Source organism: Camelina sativa, chromosome 5, assembly GCF_030686135.1.
Source record: "Camelina sativa cultivar CO46 ecotype springtype chromosome 5, ASM3068613v1".
Lineage (NCBI taxonomy): Eukaryota > Viridiplantae > Streptophyta > Magnoliopsida > Brassicales > Brassicaceae > Camelina > Camelina sativa.
In genome coordinates this window covers 24,613,272-24,625,904 of record NC_141884.1, presented here as the reverse complement: position 1 = coordinate 24,625,904, position 12,633 = coordinate 24,613,272, and the positions used below count along the sequence as shown (strand labels likewise).

The window sequence follows — 12,633 nt, the reverse complement described above, 5'->3', positions numbered from 1 at the left end:
AAGTGTCGGATTAGCAAAATACCCAGAGTAATTTGGTTTTGTGATAGGTGAAATGTGGTCACACTGTGTACACAAGCATTGGAAAATCTTTTTGTTTTTATAGGCTCTTCAGTCCCAACCCCTAAAACCTATATATGATAAGTCTGTTAGCTTCACTTTTCTCTAAATTTCAACTTGTCCGATAGGTTGAGTCCCCCTTTTCCCATTCTTATGCCTCTGAAGTCCAAAAGTGTGGCTAAGCAAATTGATTTTTGATTCTATTTGCAATTCCATTTTCCTTTGGTCATTTACTATTACCTTTTTGTTTCTTATTCTTTCATTTATCTAATTGGGAAAGTTGAGTTGACTCTGGATTCATAGACCGGTATGGTGTTTTTGGTATCGGCTTAAGGTGAATTGGTATAGTAGCATATTTGAAAGCGTTTATAATTGAAAATATTTGTTACGTTAAAAGTCGGACTGTACATATAGTTTATTTATTTTAATTTGAAATAAACCGTACATATATATATAATTTTAAAAATATATTTGGGATTTTTAGTCTATTAATACTTTTATGGTTTAAAAATACGTCAATTCTCTTGAAAAAGTATTGACCACGAAAATAACTCAATGAAAAAAATCATAAAATATAAACACAATTAACTAAGTCCCTTACAAAGAGTGAAAAAACTCCTGCGAGAAGAAGAGTAAACCTCTCATCAAGATGGATATTTACTGTAAAAAACATGGAGAAGTACGGCATAGACCGAAGAGGATAAGAGAGAAGATCTAAGGGATTTTATAATAAAACATGAATTATGGAAAAACATCATACTATCAAGAAGAACTCAAGTGTTATTTTAAAAACACAATGATTTTTTTTTAAATGACATGAAATATGTATAGTCATTGGTCTTGAATCGTGATTTTGGTGATAGAAAACGGGCCAGAGTTGATAAAATAGCATGAAATGTGTGATATTGACAAGGGTATCTAATGGAATTACGTGCTATATTATAAAAAAATATAGCACGTAACATTGCGTGATAAATTGAAGGATTTAGCGAGTTAAGCAAAATAACATGTTAAAAGTAAAAAATTCATTGCATGAAAAAAAAATTACATGAAATTTGGGGATTGACATTTAGAAAATGTAGATTTCATCACAGTCAAACTCCAATAGAAAGTGCATGAGATCCATGAAGATAGCTATCATGGTAGCAAACTTGTTGGGAAGGAGTGTGATTAAAAATTAGAGGAATAACATAAAGTGGAAAGAATTACTTTCCATCCCATTCCTCTCATTCCTCTCGTATTGGTTAGGAGGAACACTTTCATCTAAAACTAGTACTATTTATTCATCTACTACATGGGCCCTACTAAAAAGTTAGATGAATGTGAATTTAGTGTAAATGGTGCATTTTGAGATGAATTCTCGTGAAAAGTAGATTCATATCTTTGATCTCTCTTTTATTGTCATCCACAAAGATTGAGAGAATTTCCTCAAGAGAAACCAGCTGTGGAAGAAGTCGAGGTGGTTGCATTGACGGTAGCAATGAATACACAACATAGACAATGTGGTCCGGCTAGAAAGAGTGTGATCTTGGGATGTTGGACGCCATGAAAGAGGTGGTTACAATGGAGCTTATGCCGACACGTGTAAAGGAGATACCGTAAAATTAAAATCCTGCACCAATGTGTTATGGCAAAGCTTTCAAAATGAGTGACTTTGGAAGAAAATAGATAAGATGGGTATATTTGTAAAATCCGTCACAGAGAGATATTCGTATAGTAACACATGGTCATTTTGATAGCAAGGTTTGACGAATGATTATTTCAACATGAAGACTTAATAAGTTTGGTCTCAACGAGGCTTTAACCCGCAACCTTCGGTTCATAAGACCAATGCTCTAACTTATTGAGCTACAACAGATGCTTTGTATTTTAAATTTCTTGTATGCATCAATTATGGCAATGGATACACAACATAAATAGTATGATCCGACAAGAAAGACTGTGATCTGGTGATGGTGGACGCCATGAAAGAGGTGGTTACAATGACTTCTCGCAAAACTTCCAAAATGAGTGATATTGGAGGAAAATAGATAAAATAGGTATATCAATAAAATCCATCAAAGAGAGTGAGATTGGTATCAAATTTTGGTCCCAACGGGGACCGAACCCGCGACCTTCGGCTCATAAGATGAACGCTCTAACCAACTGAGCTACGGGACCAGATGTCTCATTCCTCACATTTTAAATTTCTTGTACGCATCAATGATGACAATGGATATATAACATAGATAGTGTGATCCGACGAGAAAGAGTGTGATATGGTGATGGTTGATGCCATAAAGGAGGTGATTACAGTGGAACTTATGACAGAAGGTGTAACAGAAACACCGGAAAATCCTACATAAAATGGTGAGGCAAACTTCCAAAATGAGTGAAATTAGAGAAAAATAGATAAAATAGTTATATTTATAAATTCCATTAAAGAGACATATTGATACTGTAACCCATAGTCATTGTGATCCATTTAAGCACACATTTTGATTATATCAATAAAATCCATCAAAGAGAGTGAGATTGGTATCAAAATTTGGTTTTGGAGGGGCTCAAACTCGCGACCTTCGGCTCATAAGACCAACGCTCTAACCAAGTGAGCTACGGGACCATATGTCTCATTCCTCACATTTAAAATTTTTTTGTACGCATCAATGATGGCAATGGATATACAACATAGATAGTGTGATCTGGCAGGAAAGAGTGTGATCTGGTGATGGTTGATGCCGTAAAGGAGATGATTACAGAGGTGAAACACACTTTGTTGGTGGTATGGATTGATGGATGTATGCAATAGTGAGATATGAAATGAATGGGGGCAGGGTGTTTCAATTCCCCTTATGCAATTGTAGTACAAGAGGTGTCAATCCAATCTGAGGGTTGTGAACAATCAGGATGTGTATATGAGCCTAAGTTAAGCCAAATATGCAAATGATGTTTGTCACTAACAATCCTATTAATGAAATGTAAAGAGCAGAAAGTAAAACTACTAGAACTAGATGCTGAATGCAAATGGAACAGAATGATTGTCACTAAAATAAAACTAGAACAGAAATAGAAACTATACTAATGAACTAATACAAGACAATAATAAACAGGAAAATAAGTAAATGCAACAGAAATGCAAATAGTCTGAGACTAGAGATAAGACAGGATAACTACAAATCATAAACAAGAGTTCTGGGGATGAACTCGAGCAAGCACTCGATCGAGTGTAGATCGAGTGCAGGGTCGAGCTGGACAAATCCGTGAAACAGAGCAATACAAGAAAAACAGAGCAACACAAGAACAAATCGAACAACAATCAAACAGCAGGATTAAGACTTAAAAATCAATAAACAAGGAAGGCCTTAAGGAGGGATTCATGGGCTGGACTAATGATTGAGGTTATATAACTTGGTCAACAAATCTCAAGCAAACTTTGAGCTAATCTCTAGACATATAAATCTAAGACAAGTTTAATCCACTCTCATGGCAAGAAACAATCAAACTCATGCATCTCTAGACTTGTTCTCACAAAGAAAAGAATCTACACAAGCAGGCATTAAGCAATATGTCTCATACCAAACAAGACCTCTAATCTCTTAGCAAGCCTAATGGTAAGCTCAAGATCTAGCTTTATCTATGCTCCTTAAATATTGGTGTGATGCTAAGATGCTTGAAATCAAACCCTAACTTCTCAGTTCAGGATTAGCATTAAGAACATCTACCCTAGAAGAGATTCTACAAGCCTACAACTAGCACTAAACGCAAATAACCACTGAGGTATCGACTCGCGAAAGGAGCTCACGATAAAAACCCACCGGATTTACCACAATTAAGCTTGACCAAAGCAAACAAACCTCAAACATAGCCCAGCCTAACCCATCCTCAAGATCCTAAGCTACTACTCACAAGAACACATGATGAACATCAAAATCATAAACCCAGAAAAACTCGAAACTTGCATCAAATAAAAGATAAGACAGAGATCTACAATAATGAAAAAGGAATCAAACTCAAATTCTCAATATATTGAAAGTTATGGAACCAACAATTTTGAGAGATTCTTTGTTCTTCCTCTAAAACAAGTACAAGATCAAAGAAAAATAAAAGTGCAAAAGGAATAATTCCCAAAAGGGTAAAACTAAGTTTCTGACTATTCTAAAAAGCTGCACTCTTTGGTGGCTACAGGTACAAAGCTTTATATAGGAGAGGAGGTGGAAGCCCTAAAAATACTAAAAGACAAAATAGTCAACGGCTCGGTCAACTCGACCATGTGCTTGGTCGAGTGGCTGGTCGAGTTGGCTTTTCCTCTGCTTCCTCCACTCGGTCGAGTCCTCCTCTGCACACGATCGAGTGTCTGGTCGAGTGTGGGGTCGAGTTGGAGTCTGGACCTTGGTTCTTCAGCCTTAACTCTCTTGCTTTCCCTTCATGATTGCCTCACTTCTCCTTAGCAATGCTTCCATGCTCCTTAAGCTCCAAAATCACCTGATTATGCATGAAAAGATGCAAAATGCAATGCAAATAAACTCTAATGCATGATTAGTCCTAAAGCTATGCAATAATGGTAAAAATGGATAGCAAAAGATACAAAAGATGTGAATAAACTAAGGGAAAACATGGTAAAATAATGAACATCAACACCTCCAAACTTAGTCTTTGCTTGCTCTCAAGCAAATAAACAAGACATAAGAAGGTAGGTGAGGTTTGAAAGTAGGATCTCAGCTCCTAAAGCTTGCAAATAGACCATCTAGAATCAATGTCCAAGTTACTAGTACTATGATGCAAGTTTAATGAGCTGTACTTAAGGATTTTAGACAAGCATATCACAACCTTTACTGATTTGAGCCTTAGATATCCACATGCATTCAAATCAACCATTTCCTTTAACATTCATTAATCAAGAACATGAATCAATTATATGCAATGCTTAGACTCATTTGGCTAGGAGATAAAGGTTTTTGAGACAATGATGGTCTCTTTTTAAGAGTGGGGCTTATCAATATCAAGGTTCTCTCATAAAATGGATTGAGCTTTAGAAGAATGCTAAAGGTAAGAACACTTAGACACATACAAGAACAAAACCTTGTCTACCCAAAGGTACCCAAAGTGTTTATCCTATCAATCTAAACCCAAATGATCCTATTGCTACCCTTTAACTTCTTCTTTTCTCTTTTGGTTTTCAAGTCTTAGGAGAGGTTTCTTATTTGATCTTTCTAGTGGGATGGGGGATTCTTACTTATTTGCTATGGTTCTCTTTTCTTCTTATTCTTAAGACATACAAGCTTTTTGCTAGACTTTTCTTTTCTTTCTTTTCTTTTCTTTAACTAGAACCATCTTAATAAAATTTTACTTCCCATCCTTTCACTAGACCTTGCTTAAACTCATTCTCCTCTTAAAGACTCTACCCTTTTTCTTTCTCTTTTTCCTCTTTTCTTTTCAAAACAGCCAAGTCCCAAACCCAACAAGTGAACCACCTAGTCCTATCTAGTTTGAAGAATGCAAACTAGAACTACACATGGCTTTACTCTTGTCAGTTCAAACCTAACACTTTCTACCATGCTCAATCCCAAAAATAGGCCTCACACACACAAGAATAAACATGGCTTGAAAGAAGGGTTGGTTAAGGGGTAGGGAAACTGATTCTTAATGAGGAAATCAGCTACTTGGATCAACAAGAGTGGTAAAAAGGAGAAAGATGATCCAAATATGTATATGGTATCCATGAGTTTAAAGCAATGCACACATTGATAATTGAAATTCAATATTAGGTTCTTATAAATAGGAAATGGTGTCAAATCACAACATGCTTCAATTTAGACCAAATGCAATGCAGGAATTCAAGGCTTGGTTCAATCTTATGCTTCTAACTACTCAACTAGCATCAAAGTACTATTAACTTGGGCATTGATCCTAGTCTAGTGAATAAGCAAGCTAACAAGGAAATACTCATCATAGATCCCTAATGCAAATATTACACAATCTTAAATGAAACATGCTAAGCAAGATCCTAATATGCAATGCAAACTACATGAACACACTTTTTTTTATAAAGATTTTTTGGAAAACTTTTTCAAATTTTTAGGGTTTTTCTATGCCTTAGATTCTATGCAAATACTACTATGAGATGCTAAAAATTTGAAATAAGAACACAAAACACAATGTCAAATGCTATCTCAAACCCTCCCCCAAACTTAAATCACACAGTCCCTTGTGTGAAAGAAATTTGTAAGAGGTTTCAAGACTAAAAACAAAACACAATTTCAAATGCAATGATATTTACAAGTAAAGGTGATAGTGGTACCTCAAGGGTTGTTGAAGAAGTTGTCCACATCCTCTTGCATTCTGTCAAAGGAGTAGTAGGGGTCTTCTTGGTGACTTGGAGATAGAGATTGGGGCAGCTCGACGACGGCGATCGACCAGCACTCGGTCGAGTGCGTGCTCGAGTGGGGGGGTCGAGCTCGACCGCGTGTGTCAAAATGTTGACCTTGCCGCTGGCAAAACTGCTGGTAGAGAGCTGGATCCATGAAGTATTGTGGTGGGATGGGAGGGTAACCTGGATAGCCTGGATAAGCAGCTGGAAGTGGGAAGCCATAAGGTGATCTGGGCTGGAACTCGGTCGAGTACGTCGGGGGTGCTCGGTCGAGTGGGTGCTCGAGTGACCCGGTCGAGTGCCTCGAAAACTGTTGTTCTTGGGTACTTGAGCTCATCTTCCTCTGATTTGGCTCATACATTAAAGCTCTAGCTGGTTCCAAAGGGTTTGCAACTCTTGAAACTGCTCTAGTTGAGCTACTTCTCCTCAAAGGGCTTGATGGTGTAGGTAAAGAATTCCCACTCTTCAACTCAGCAATCTCCTTCTTTAAGCCCTTGATAGACTTAGCCATGTTGGTCACCTTCTTCTTCAGCTTATCAAACCTCTTCCCATGCCACTTGCTCCACTTTTGCAAAAGTGTCAACCTCTTGCTATTCTCCCTCACTCCTCTACTATCCTTTGGGTTGGGCTCATAATCCTCAAAGTAGAATTGCTCTTCCCCATCAGCCATTTGTGCATTCCCAGCTTCTTCAACTCTAGGTTGAACTGTCCCACCAAACAAGTACTCTTCAGCTGGCCAAAAGTCAATGTTGGCTCCTTCTTGAATGGTGGTGAGCTCTTGGTTAGGCAAGATCAATTATTTCTTCCCAAGTGTTGGAAGCTCAAAGTTGAAGATGTGGTTCCCTTGATGCATCTCCTTGGCTAGGATGAGAGTAGAGGTGAGGTAGCTTGAGTCAATCCATCTTGGTGAGACCCTTTCTCCTCTAAGTGGGACCTTGACAGCTTGTAGGATTGAAGTAATGATGCCTCCAATGGTTAGTGCTCCTCTTGAGCCTTTATTCTCTAACTTACCTACCCAACTTCTCAAGTATACCATATGGTCTATGAGCACCATTGCAAGATCAGTCTCTACAGTGCTCCCAAGGATAATGGTTCCATCTCTTTCCTTGAGGATGATCCCATTGAGAGTCATATCAATCATCTTAAGCTCTCCCTCATTGATATTCCTAGTTTCCTTCCTTGCAAAGAAGGTGTTGGCAAGAGCTTTGTGGAAGTATCTTATGACTGGGCTCCTTATCCTTGAACTCTTGGAATTGGAGGATGAGTAGAGTCTGTTGTCCCCAATGGTTTCCCAAATAGAATAGAGCTCCTCTCTTGGTATCATCAAGATTCTATTGCTCCCAACTTCAAAACCAATCACATTTGCTATCTTCTTCATAGAAAGCTCATGCTTCTTCCCCTTGATTGTGAAGGAAATGTGACCAGCTCCAACCTCAGGATCCTTCCTTGCATATGTGTGCAGCTTGACAGTGGCTAGAAACTCACAACTTTCTTCTTGGTAGCCCTCCATGCAAAGCCCCTTGAACTTGGTTAAGTTACTTTTCTCAAAAAGAAACTCCACATCTTCATCAATGGCAAGCTTCTCCATGGTTTCCTTGTGAGGATATCTAGTCCCCAAGAACTCCATTCTCATGAAAGCATCATAAAGCTGCCTCTTTGACAACCCACAAGATTCTGCTTCTCCATCATCCTCTAGCTCTTCTTCCTCATCTCCTTCCTCACTTTCACTTTCAATCTCCTCTTGTTCAACCTCAACTGCTGGCCTCTTCCCTTTGGCCTTGTGTCTCCTCATGAACTCATTAAGGGTTGGCTCCCTTTCTTCCTCACTTTCAGTCCTCTCAGGATCTTCCTCAACTGAATCACTCCTTGGATACGGCATCTGGCTCGATCGGTCAGCTCGACCACCACTCGGTCGAGTGCTAGCTCGAGTGGTGCGTCGAGTGGTTCTCCCAGATTTTCCTCTTGATTCAAGGCCATCATCACCACATTCCATGGAGGTTGCAGCCTCTTATTGAGATTTCCTGGTCATTCTTGAAGACATTTTTGAACAGAACTGAAGGGAATAGACTCAAAGCTCAAAGTTAATAGGTTAGTGACCCAAAAACTTGAAAGAACTAAGCTTTAGCAAAAGATGAACTTTGAGAGAGATTTTAAAGCTTGAATTTAGTTGTTTTGAGCAAATGAGAAAGTGTGAGAGATATAGGATCGTGCAAGTCCTATTTAAAGAAGCTAAGGGGACAAGGGGACAAGGGTGGAGCGTCCATACTATTCAAATTTGAAATGGGAATCTTTCACCTGCTTTTTGCTGCCACTCGACCCCATACTCGACTGTACACGGTCGAGCTCATTGACCAAATTTTGAAAATTCAAAATTTTCTTCTTGTTCTTCCCTCCACTCGATCGTGCTAGGGAAATGATGATCAAATGGGCCTTACTTATTTGCCAACTCGGTCGAGTACCTCTCGTGGGCTGGTCGAGTGGGCTTGCGTTTCTCCTTCTCCAAGTTCAAATCTCTCCTTACGCATCTACACTTTTATTAAAAAGCCTGTCCAACACAAATATAAAAGAAAACACATCAAAACTACAAGGAAATTAAACCATATTTACAAAAGATACCTTAGGGACTTCCTCCCTAGTGAGCTTGTTTAAAGTCACTAAGCTTGACTTTGGTTTCCTTCTTAGACTTGGTCTAGATACCAAAGAGGTGATGAAATCCTCCCTGGAACCTCTTGATCACTGTGAAGTTGATCCTTGATCACCTCACCCTTAACACACAAACCATACTTCTTCTTGATTTTGAGCCTTGGTCTTGCTTTCCTCAAAGACCTCTTGTTTAGCTTGACTTGGAGCTCCTCAACCATATCAGTCAACTCTTGAACTGACCTCTTAAGATTTTCCACATAATATTCTTGAAGAGAGAGCTCAGCCTTTGGAGTAGCTTTATCACTTAAACCTTCTTGACCACCTTTTTCCTCTATAGTGAATGGTTGATCATCAATGGTAGGAAGGTTGGTTGGGTTATAGATGTTGAACTTCATAGCTATACCTTCAGCAATATTCAAGGTCAAAAGCCCTTCCTTGACATCAATGACTGCTCCAACAGTGGCTAAGAATGGCCTCCCAAGAATGATAGGATCTTCAGGCTCCTTATCCATCTCTAGAACCACAAAATCAGTGTGAACCCTTGCTCTCCCTATCTTCACTAGAATGTTCTCCAACTTGCCAACCACATCTCTATTTGACCCATCAGCTAGGCATACATGAAGGTTGGTGGACTTGAAATCAGTGTGCCCAAGCTTTTGTGCTATGGAGTATGGCATCACACTGATTGATGCTCCCAAGTCACATAGGCACTGGTTGTAATGGAGGTAGCTGAGTGTGCAAGGCAGATAGAATGGCCCTGGATCCTTAAGCTTAATTGGGATGATCACTCCTCCAAGGTCCTCAAGATCCTTCTCATCTTGAGCTTGAGCCTTCTTCTTTGACAAATCAAGCAAAAAAATTCTATAGAGAGGATATGGTTCATACTGTTCCAAGGCAGGTCCTCGCTCCTCTTCTTGATAAGCAATGATGATCTCTTGAATGGCCATCACTTCTTCTTGTTTCTCAACCACAACCTCTTCCTTCAAAGCTTTCTCATCCTCTTGTTGCTTAGCCAACATCTTTTTTTTCTCAATTATTTCCCTTAATTCCTTGATCCTCTGTGCTTTGAAACGTCCAGGGAATGGTAGAGGTAGTTTGTAAGCGGGAGGAATGTACTTAGCAGGTTTAACAGCTCCTGATCCTTCAGCTCAATCGACCACTCGATCAGGCACTCGGTCGAGTGCTTGCTCGAGTACCTGGTCGAGTGCAATGGCGGATTCAGATTTCTCTGCACAAACTTCACTCAAAGCTTCAATAACTGACCAATCCTCCCCATCTTGAACATCACTGTCCTTAGTGACTTCCTCATCAGAGATATGGATGGCTTTGGCAGTGAACTCCCTTGGATTTTGAACAGCTTTTCCAGGGAGTTGGTTTGGTTTAGGAGCAGAAGTAGAGGCGATGTTGCTCTCCATATACTTCACTCTATAATTGAGACCTTCAAACTTCATGTTCAGGTCATTATACTGGGATGTGAGCCTTTGATTCAATTCAGCAAACTGCTTGGCTTCCTCAATCTTTCCTTGTGTTTGCCCAATCAACAACTGTTGCATCATAGCTCTTAAGTCTTGTTCTTGGCCTTGGTTAGTCTGAAACCTTGGTGGGGGACACAACTGAGGCTGGAACACTTGATGTTGTTGTTTGGGGACATAGTTTTGTTGCTGTTGAGGTTGTTGAGGTGGGTATACTTGGTTTTGTGGATTGGCCACATTGGTGCTTCTATAGGAGAGGTTGTTGTTCTTGAACCCTCCTTGGTTGTAGCCTTTGAATCCACCTTGGTTTTGCACATAACAGAGCTCAGCATACTTATTCTCCCCTTCTTGAACTTGAACCTCTTCTTCACCAATGAAGTGAATGGACTTTTGTTGGCTAAGGAGGATCTTATCAAGCTTCTCATTGACCATCTTCAAATCCTTCTTGTATTTGTCCTCTTGGTCAGTGGAGGTGGACCTTATGGTTCTGTCATAGTTCTCATTATAGTTGCCATCTGACTGAGCAAGGTCTCAACTAATTCCCAGCCTTCTTCCACATTCTTGTTGAGGAAGTTGCCATTAGAGGCTTTGTCAAGAAGCATCCTGATTTTGGGAAGCACTCCTCTATACAAGGTGCTAAGGAGTGACTCATTGCTGAAGCCATGGTGGGGACACTGAGTCTGAAATCCTTTGAACCTCTCCCAAGCTTCACAAAAGCTTTCATTGTTTCTTTGAGCAAACCCAGAAATTTCATTCCTCAATCTAGCAGTCTTTGCATTTGAGAAGAATTTTGCAAAGAAAGCCTTCTTGCAAGCATCCCATGTGGTTATTGCTCCAGTAGGAAGAGTCTTCTCCCAAAGGTGAGCCTTATCTCCAAGTGAAAATGGGAAGAGCCTCAACTTGAATCCATCCTCACTCACTCCATTAATCTTGGTAAGACCACAGATTCTATCAAATTCATCAAGGTTGTCTAGAGGATCCTCCATTGGAAATCCATGGAACTTGTTGGCTTGAATCATGGAGATCAATCCACTCTTGATCTCAAAGTTGTTGTTTGGCACTGTGGGAGGCAAAATGCCAGCTCTCTGGTTGTGTGTGTTGGGTGCATCTCCAGCACCAATGTTCCTTGGTCTTGGAACTGGATCTTGTTGCTCCATTATGATTGGAACTTCTTGCTGTTGTGGAACTACTCTTCTTCTCTGATTTCCCAAACCCTTTGGCAGCTTGTGGATGTTGTCAATAGGCCTTTGAAGATTGTCTTTCCCCTTGGACCTTGTGTGCATCAACAGACTGAGATACTGACTCGAACAGGTGCACGGTCGAGCGCAGGCTCGAGTGAGTGGTCGAGTCGACTGGGAACTGGTGTCTAAATAGATACACTGTCTGACTCGATCAGGTGCTCGATCACTACTCGGTCGAGTGGTGCTCGAGTGGGTGGTCAAGTGGTACCTGAAATTCAACACAGCCAAGCAAAAGAAGATTCAAGTTCAGAAACTTCACAAGTGGATAAACAAACTTAATCTTAGACTAATAATGATCCTAAATGTCACAAAACACTCTCAAATGGGCAACGGCGCCAAATTGAAACACACTTTGTTGGTGGTATGGATTGATGGATGTATGCAATGGTGAGATATGAAATGAATGGGGGCAGGGTGTTTCAATTCCCCTTATGCAATTGTAGTACAAGAGGTGTCAATCCAATCTGAGGGTTGTGAACAATCAGGATGTGTATATGAGCCTAAGTTAAGCCAAATATGCGAAGGATGTTTGTCACTAACAATCCTATTAATGAAATGTAAAGAGCAGAAATTAAAACTACTAGAACTAGATGCTGAATGCAAATGGAACATAATGATTATCACTAAAATAAAACTAGAACAGAAATAGAAACTATACTAATGAACTAATGCAAGACAATAATGAACAGGAAAATAAGTAAATGCAACAGAAATGCAAATAGACTGAGACTAGAGATAAGACAGGATAACTACAAATCATAAACAAGAGTTATGGGGATGAACTCGAGCAAGCACTCGATCGAGTGTAGATCGAGTGCAGGGTCGAGCTAGACAAATCCGTGAAACAGAGCAATACAAGAAAAACAGAGCAACA

General features: G+C 39.7%; 2 non-coding genes across 2 annotated transcripts; one reads left to right on the top strand and one right to left on the bottom strand.

Moving 5' to 3' along the window:
- Positions 1 to 2,143: 2,143 nt before the first annotated feature.
- Positions 2,144 to 2,217, bottom strand: TRNAI-UAU (transfer RNA isoleucine (anticodon UAU)). Its single transcript has one exon. It is a non-coding gene; the product is annotated as a tRNA-Ile (tRNA).
- An 8,958-nt stretch (positions 2,218 to 11,175) lies between these two features.
- LOC147944299 (small nucleolar RNA R71) lies at positions 11,176 to 11,282 on the top strand. Its single transcript, XR_015558715.1, has one exon. It is a non-coding gene; the product is annotated as a small nucleolar RNA R71 (small nucleolar RNA).
- The last annotated feature ends 1,351 nt before the right edge of the window (positions 11,283 to 12,633 follow it).